This window comes from Amblyomma americanum, chromosome 1, assembly GCF_052857255.1.
Source record: "Amblyomma americanum isolate KBUSLIRL-KWMA chromosome 1, ASM5285725v1, whole genome shotgun sequence".
Lineage (NCBI taxonomy): Eukaryota > Metazoa > Arthropoda > Arachnida > Ixodida > Ixodidae > Amblyomma > Amblyomma americanum.
The window spans coordinates 372,715,561-372,723,101 of NC_135497.1; positions in this window are offsets into that span (position 1 = coordinate 372,715,561).

A 7,541-nucleotide genomic window follows, 5' to 3' on the forward strand; every position below is an offset into this window, starting at 1 on the left:
AAGCCTCAACCTCTAGCGAGCTCCATATTGCCTTCCCTCTGGACGATGCGGGGTCATTCCTTGTCAAACGTACCAGAGTTTGCGCTCGAGCCTCTGCGATCTTATCGATAAAATTTGCGGCGCAATATTGAACCCGCTAAAGTTATTACCCTTCATAACTTTAGCGAAAATAATTTCGAATTTCTCAGACGACTGCAAAAAAGTTGGCCTCAGTAAAAAATTTACACAAAAAAAATATTTTACTGTTGCGCCTGAAATTTTTTTTTTTGAGATAATGAATATGAATTGTGGGTTATAATCGCACAGCCAATAAAATTTTTAGCGCAAAGTTTTTGTGTTGCGTTATGGCGTTATTTTTCCACCAAAAACACAGTTTTGCATTTTTTAATGCTCTTTCACGACATTAGCGAGCAACATTCCAGGTTTCGCCGCTTTCATATAATATGTACTATCTGAATAAATGGTGTGAATCAACACAGCATATGTCTGAAAAAAAAATGTTGAAGTTAAAAAAAAATGTGCTGTGCAGCGTTTTCGGGCATTATTTTCGTACTTGAGGCGTTCCCAGTAAGAATGTAAATTGTAGCTCAATTGATAGCTAGTTCCATTGAAATTTTTCTCAGCCATGTTTATCGGAGACTTTTTTGTTTTAAGCCTTTTTTTAACGATTCTCCTAAAACAGTTCCTTTTAGCCCTTCGTTCGCTAGTCTTCGTGCCCGCTCCATGCGCGCAGTGAGATGGTAAGAGCGCTCCTCAACTACCGGCATACCACAAGAAATGGGCGGGTAATTGATTATAAGGGAATTAAAGGGTGCCGCGGCTTTCTCACTCTCGGCGGACACCTCAACTGCACCATAAGAAAATTGATGAAGGAGGTAGTGTGAGAGAAGGACGAGAGAAAGAGGATACGCAGTGGAAGGCTCCGGAACAATTTCGGCCACCTGCGGTTACTTAACATGCACTGTCGTTGCGCAGCACACGGCGTCTTTTCCATTTCGTTGCCATCTAAACTCGTCCGCGGCGATCAGGATTTCTTCCCGCGCCCTCATGTTCAGCAGCAGAGCGCCTTCACCAGCTGTCACGGCGAAGTTTACGCCCACCCAGTTGGTCATGCAATGAGGAAAGGACGCCTAGTTGGCAATTCTGATATTACAATTACAATGAATTCGCCTTTGGGCGAATGTGAATGATTCTGATGACAAAGTGTCGGTGACGGCTTCGCCTTTATGTGTTCTTTTTCCGCCGAACTCTGTACGACAAGCCTTAAGTGTAGAGGGTGTGTGCAAGTTGGGCATCAATAACCAGTCAGAAAGTCAGAGAGCTATTGTTTGGCGCCCAGAGAGCGATCTACGGCAGGTACGGACTGCCCTCATTTTCTAACACTGCATGGTCGGGTGTACCGGTTATAATAATTGTGATGTGTGTGGACAACTAGCTTCCTCGCACAAAGAAGGACATTTGGGTCCTGAAGTGGTACATCCATATTTGCTTGTAGCCATGCTACTTTAATTATTCATATTATTTTTTATTCATCTGCTGGTCGTTTATAAATTGTTCCTGAAAAAAAAAATTGGTGTCCAAGGGGTGGATTGTCCAGCTTGTTTGCTAGACGTATTGGGTTCAAATCTCAGTGCCACCGAAGCAACAACAGGTTTTTCCAACTGGTGCAGGCGTTCCCCTACCTGATGCTCGGCCTTCCCACAAGAAACATGTTTTTTTCACTCGTTTTCAACTCAAAGCAATTCGTTATTTTCCACTAGTGCCTTTCTATTTTTCCGTTTCCTGTCAAGAAACAAGTAAAGAAGCGAACACTTTAAGTACCGGTATACGCTGTCCAACGAAATGTATAGAGACAACAAGCAGTTTTTTTGTTTTTGCGCAGGCAGAAAACACGTTTCGTGTGGCATGAATCACGGTAGTTCTTTTTCAGCTCAGTATTTTCCGGCTGGTCTTTGATTTATTTGTATTCGGCTCCTTTTCCCCTACTCCCCTAATTCTATATCTCCACCGTGTTGAAGCTGTCGAAACGATTGCAGCGACAATATCACCAGCCTTTATGAGACTATATGTAAGCGCCAACCCATTACGCCCCTTATCATGCACATTTATACTCGCCAGTTTCAAGAACATGCATTTTAACGTGCTTAGCCGAAAAACCATCCGTCTATTTTATGAACAGCGTGTTTGATTTCATTCAATAAAACTTTTAATATAAATTCTAGATCCAGCAGGACACCACTTTTGAGCTTGGTTTATATTGCCAGGGGGACACCTCGTTGAGGTATATTTACGAAAATTGGTTAACTAATTGCGCAGCATTCTGTATTTGTATTTTAAATCATCTGTTGTAATCAACGCATATTGATTGCAATAGAATATCCTATGTTTGGTCGTCCGTCATGGAGTGCGAACTTTTTAATTGTTAATACCTCGGGCCCTTAAGGGGAAATAAATGAACACCTTACTTCTACTAAACAATGACGCAGCTGGAAGTCGCCTTGCGCGACGGCAGACACAGGAGAGAAGAATTATCTTCGAAATACCAGTCACTGTGGTTAGGCTGCATCGTGCCTCAGTGCGGAGTAGGTACTGAAGTCGAAGTAGAAGCCTGGGCGTGTTGGCAGGTACTCATTCTAAAACAGCTCAAACAAGACAAAGACGACGGAAAGTTCAGTTGTAAGTAAGCGCCCGTGTTGTGCGCTTCCTTCGTCCAGGTGTTGCTTGGGCTCTTTTAGAATGAATAGGTTCTGAAACGTCGTGTTTTTCATTTTTTGGTGATCGTTCTGTCTAACTTAAAATTCTTTCCCAACTAGACAGACCTCTGTCAAATGTTTTATGTTGAAGTCAAAAACATCAAACCTTTTAAAAACTGTGTGCTGGTTAGCAGTTCTTTCGGGGTTTTTTTTTAGGTAAAAGAGAATAATCCCATGTCCACTTCGTGGTGTCCTGATAAAGATCTCGCAGTCCGGCATTAACAAACCTGACGGACTACATCAGGCTCGAGCAGGCGGTGCCCCACGAAACGCAATGAGGTGGTCTGGGGGCCGAGTTTGGGGACGAATGCCTTGAAACTGAAGCATGTGCTCGTTATGATGGTCGCACAAAATTAATTAGTCATTTATAATGATTCCCTTAAACTCCGCAATTACACGGTATGCCTTAATTTTTGTCTGTGATTGTCAATCACTGCGGTCATTATCCACAGCCTTCGGAAAATCACATTCGCAGCTTGCGCGTACGGGGCTCGTGCAGCTCTTGCAGCTGTTCCAAAAATTTGTAAAGGTGCGCAAGATCTGAAGGCCATCTGTTGCACACCTTTGTATAGAGCACCTGTTCACCATAAAACTAAAGTAAGGGACTATGGGCTCTTTTATTTATTTTATTTCCACTTTTCTTTTTAATGTCTTCTTGTATAAAATGCGATATAGAAAGCGACGTCGATTTTACATTTGTGCTACTTTCGATAAATGTTGCATTCTCGCGGACTGAACGTCGCAAAGCCGTTCGAGAGCGGAATGTAAATTATGTTTTGCGCAATCAAACCATGCGTCAAATTGGAGCCTGCGGCGAAATTTAGGCTCGTAAGCCTGAATAGAAAACAAAGGTGTCGTATCTGAATTTTTAAGTCTTAACGAACACGCCGCCTCCATGGAAAAACTGTGGGCCGCTTTATCATCCCGGCGACACCTACGTCAACTTCGCTAGCTATCAGTTAACGCGACGATTATTAGCTAGACTGTCGAAAAAAATCCCGTAATTCTATGGCAGAATCGTCCAGTTAGGTTACGACATGTGCCATGAAGCGGAAAACAAACGATTCGTCATAATTCAGTCCGTATTTTCTCCGTATATTGCAAACGAGGCATTTAACAGTCTAGCAACGTTGATGCGACCTATGTATGCTACATGGTCCCTATAGGCACTTTACAACGTGAGAACAAGGGCGCCGTCAGCTCTGGTAGTCGACGTTTGAACTTGGCACTGAGACCAGCCTTCCAGCTGGTGAACCCAATTGGTCTTAGCAATTGCACCTAAAGTGAACTATGCGAATATTTACATGTTGGACAAACAGTGCAGAACTAATATGGTCGTCATAATACGAGCTATCTGCAGCTGCATCTAATATAATCGAAATGTTTCCTTCGCTTTTTAAAGTGGGGTAAGAAACGCCACTTGACTGCTGGTTCAGTATATCACATATGCCCTTGGAGTTTACGAAAATTTGTGTTCTTTGATTGCCAGTTATTAAGTGTCGTGTTTTACCGCTTGTCACTGTGCCTCCTTGTTTATCGTTCCATTCTCGCCACAGAGAACGCAGTTTCAAATCTCTGCCCGACCAGCTGAGATCCCACTTGTATTCTTCGTGTTCTCGCATCGCGACCGTGACGTTCGGCGACATCAAGGAATTCACGCTGTCTCGCGCATCACCGTTCCGGTTACCTTGGCTCTATGGCGCGTACGGTGAAACAACGCTCGCGCCGGAAGCCGCCGCAATTTTCGAAACGGCTCGTAACTAATGTAAACCTTATCAAACTACTCTGGCGTATACGGCTGGGAAGACCCGCTTCCGTTTTCGCCACCAGGTCAAGATAACGCTTTTTTCTCTAGAAACGCTACCGCGCGTATATGTGCGTCCAACCCGCGGCAAGCTGTAGCTATTAAAACCGCACTTCAAAGAACTGTCGCCACCGCCGCTTTCCTCCACTCCCGCGCACCGTTCGTCCGTCCTGTTACCAACAGGATGCGGACGCATCTCCTCCGCGGCAGCGCAGCCCTCTTCCTGCGGCGGTGCGTGGAATCGGCGCTCCCTTCCCAGAAGCGCAATGATACCCTTGAAGAGGGGGAGGGAGTCCGGCGATCGGGAGCGGAAACAATGTCCGGAAGCCGCGCCAGGTGAGCGCACGCTTCTCCTTCGGGGACGCTGGCTCGATTCTTCGCAGCGCGCGCTCCAAGCAGCTGGTCTTGTCGCCGCTGCGAAGTCTGCACGGGGGCCGACGCGTCCTGCTGACCCGTTTCTAGAACGCCGCCGCGCGCCGATGACTCGCGGGGAAACCCTGGCGCCCCACTTCGCCGCAAGGCCTCGTTTTCGTTCGCCCCATTATCCGTTCATTTCACTCCTCCCACACGTGTGACGGACGGTCTACGCGGGGCAGCGGCTGCCCGTCTCGCCCCGCCGCGCCTCGCGACGAATATAGCATGCAGCGAGGAGGGCAAACCGCCCAAGCGAGGAGATACAAGGCGCTGCATTCGCAGGCGCCAGACGATTTAAACACTGCGAGCTAAGCAGCAGCTAAACGAGGCTCTCCACTTCGGATTGAGGGGCGTGGTCAACTGCCCCATCCCCCCTTTCTCCTTCAAATACTCTTTTTTTCTGTTCTTTTTCGGGAGAAGTGCGTTGCTCGCTGGTTAGGAAACGGCGATGTGAGTGGCGGAACCCCGTTAAACCTCCCATAGCGCTAGCTTGCCGTGAGCGATTGTGCTCACCACCGATGCGCGCGGCATTCCGACTCCCGTTGCTTTCGGAAGCATTCCCGTTGCTTTCGGAAGCATCTGATATTTATTTTCAGGAAATAAGCGTTAACAAGTCGGAAGCCCTATTCAAAAGTGCCATGCGTTTTTTTTTTTTGCCTGTAAACAAAATCCCCGAAAACAAATGCATAGCCGGAAGAAGGCAGGGCTTCGTACCGCTTCGTAAGATGCATCCGCGAGTGGCTAGTCACACAGATATTGTTGCACTGCCCCTCACGTTGGACTTGCTCAAGTGCCCCAACAAATCCTGAAAATATTCTCGTTGTTAGCACGGAGCAAGCTCAAGGACAGTCTCATTTGTAAAGACTCGCAGTTTCATGAACCACCCGTTGGCCTAATGGTGGGGCGTCTCCCTGGTCGAAAATGAGAGAGCATAATCTTGCGGTAACTCGTAAGTTCTTTCCCATGACAGAGCTCGTGTTCCCAAATCCATTGTCTGTAATGATACCGCATTTAATCTTCGTAAGATAGGATCTTGACCCTCGTATTCTTAAAAATACCTAAACTTCCACTCGAGTGCTTTCCCGAAGAACGCTTTGGTCTTCCTAGACCTTTTTCCACTCAGAAAAGGTCCTGCGACGAAGGTAGCCCTCCACGAGCAGTAAGTACGGTTGCCTGTCTTGTCAATTGGTCCGATGACCTGGCTCGACATGGAAATGATAGGAACAAGAGCGACAGCTGCCGCCTGGAATAGATTTGGACGTTCGGTAAAACAACTTGTGACCATCACGCTGGTTTTTTGGCAGCATGAGCGTTGCTTTCACCTGTACATATGCGCCGATTTATTCATCTTAGCTGATACAGCTCAGTGGCAAACAGAGCGTTTTTCCCAAGGGAAATACCCTCGATAGAGAGATTTCCTACGGACAAGCAGGTAGCTTTCGCCCCAGCCATAACAAGTCGGTATTCAAACGATCAACTTTCCGAGCGCACGCCTTTATAGCCGAAGAAAAAAGTTGGCTTTGCTTCTTGGAACGAACTTGAAATAGCTCTCATTCTAGCGCAGTTACTAAACTGTCGGAGCTAACTGACAGTCTCGTAGAGGGTAGCAGCAAACAGAACATACTCACAAATCGAAACCGTGAAACCAACCCCGGTGACTACAGGTTCCAGCGTCCTATTCGTTGTTTTCAACACGGCGGTCGTGCAGCCAATGTTCTCTGTGGGCTTCGCTTGTGCCATTTTGAGTGAGTTGTTGTTCTTTCCCTATATTTTTCTTGTGGCGTATTGCTTTATTTTTACCGCACTTGCTTTCTTACTGGATGAAATCAATGGAGCTGTCTCTTTGAGCGCGATATTTCCACTTTTCCCGATGAATTGACTGGAAAACTTTCGTTATTACATGCATTCTACGTGTCGTGAGCACTCTCAAAATTTGCGCCAGCTTTTGGCGTCGGTAGGCGTTTTACACGCACTAGCTGTGCGCTTGAAAAGTTGCAAATTTTCCAGACGTTAAATCACTCTCTGTAACCTGGCGCGCAAGCGAGAGCGAAAGAAGGCACGACTCGTCACTATAACGGAAGGCCGCAAGTGAAGACCGCTTCGGTGAAGTCAACTGTCCCCTTGAAGAGGCGCTCCTCTGCAACCCTGCTCTAGGCGGCCGTTGTGATTCAACGAAAAGCAGCGCGGGGAGATTTCAGTGATCCCTTTTATGAGGTCTATAGATACGACACCCGCAAACGGAGAGTGCTTCGAGCACCTTGCGTCGACAACGCCGTTACTGCGCTGTGTAGTTCGAGAAAGGTGTCTATATAGGCTAGCTGGCCGCCCGCTAAATGCTCAAGAGTCTAGATACTCTCAAAGTCAAGCAGGAGGTTGCCGCATATTCTACCCAGCTCTACGCGCTGTCGGAACACAGTTTAAGACTACTACTCTTGGTACAAAGCGGCTACTGACACGCAATCGACCACGTGCAGGAATACTGTGACGTGCTCATGCTTAGCCAGAAAGGCGTCATCCCGCGGACCCTTCACCGCAAGGTTACGGCTGATATTGCAATACAAGCCTGAAAA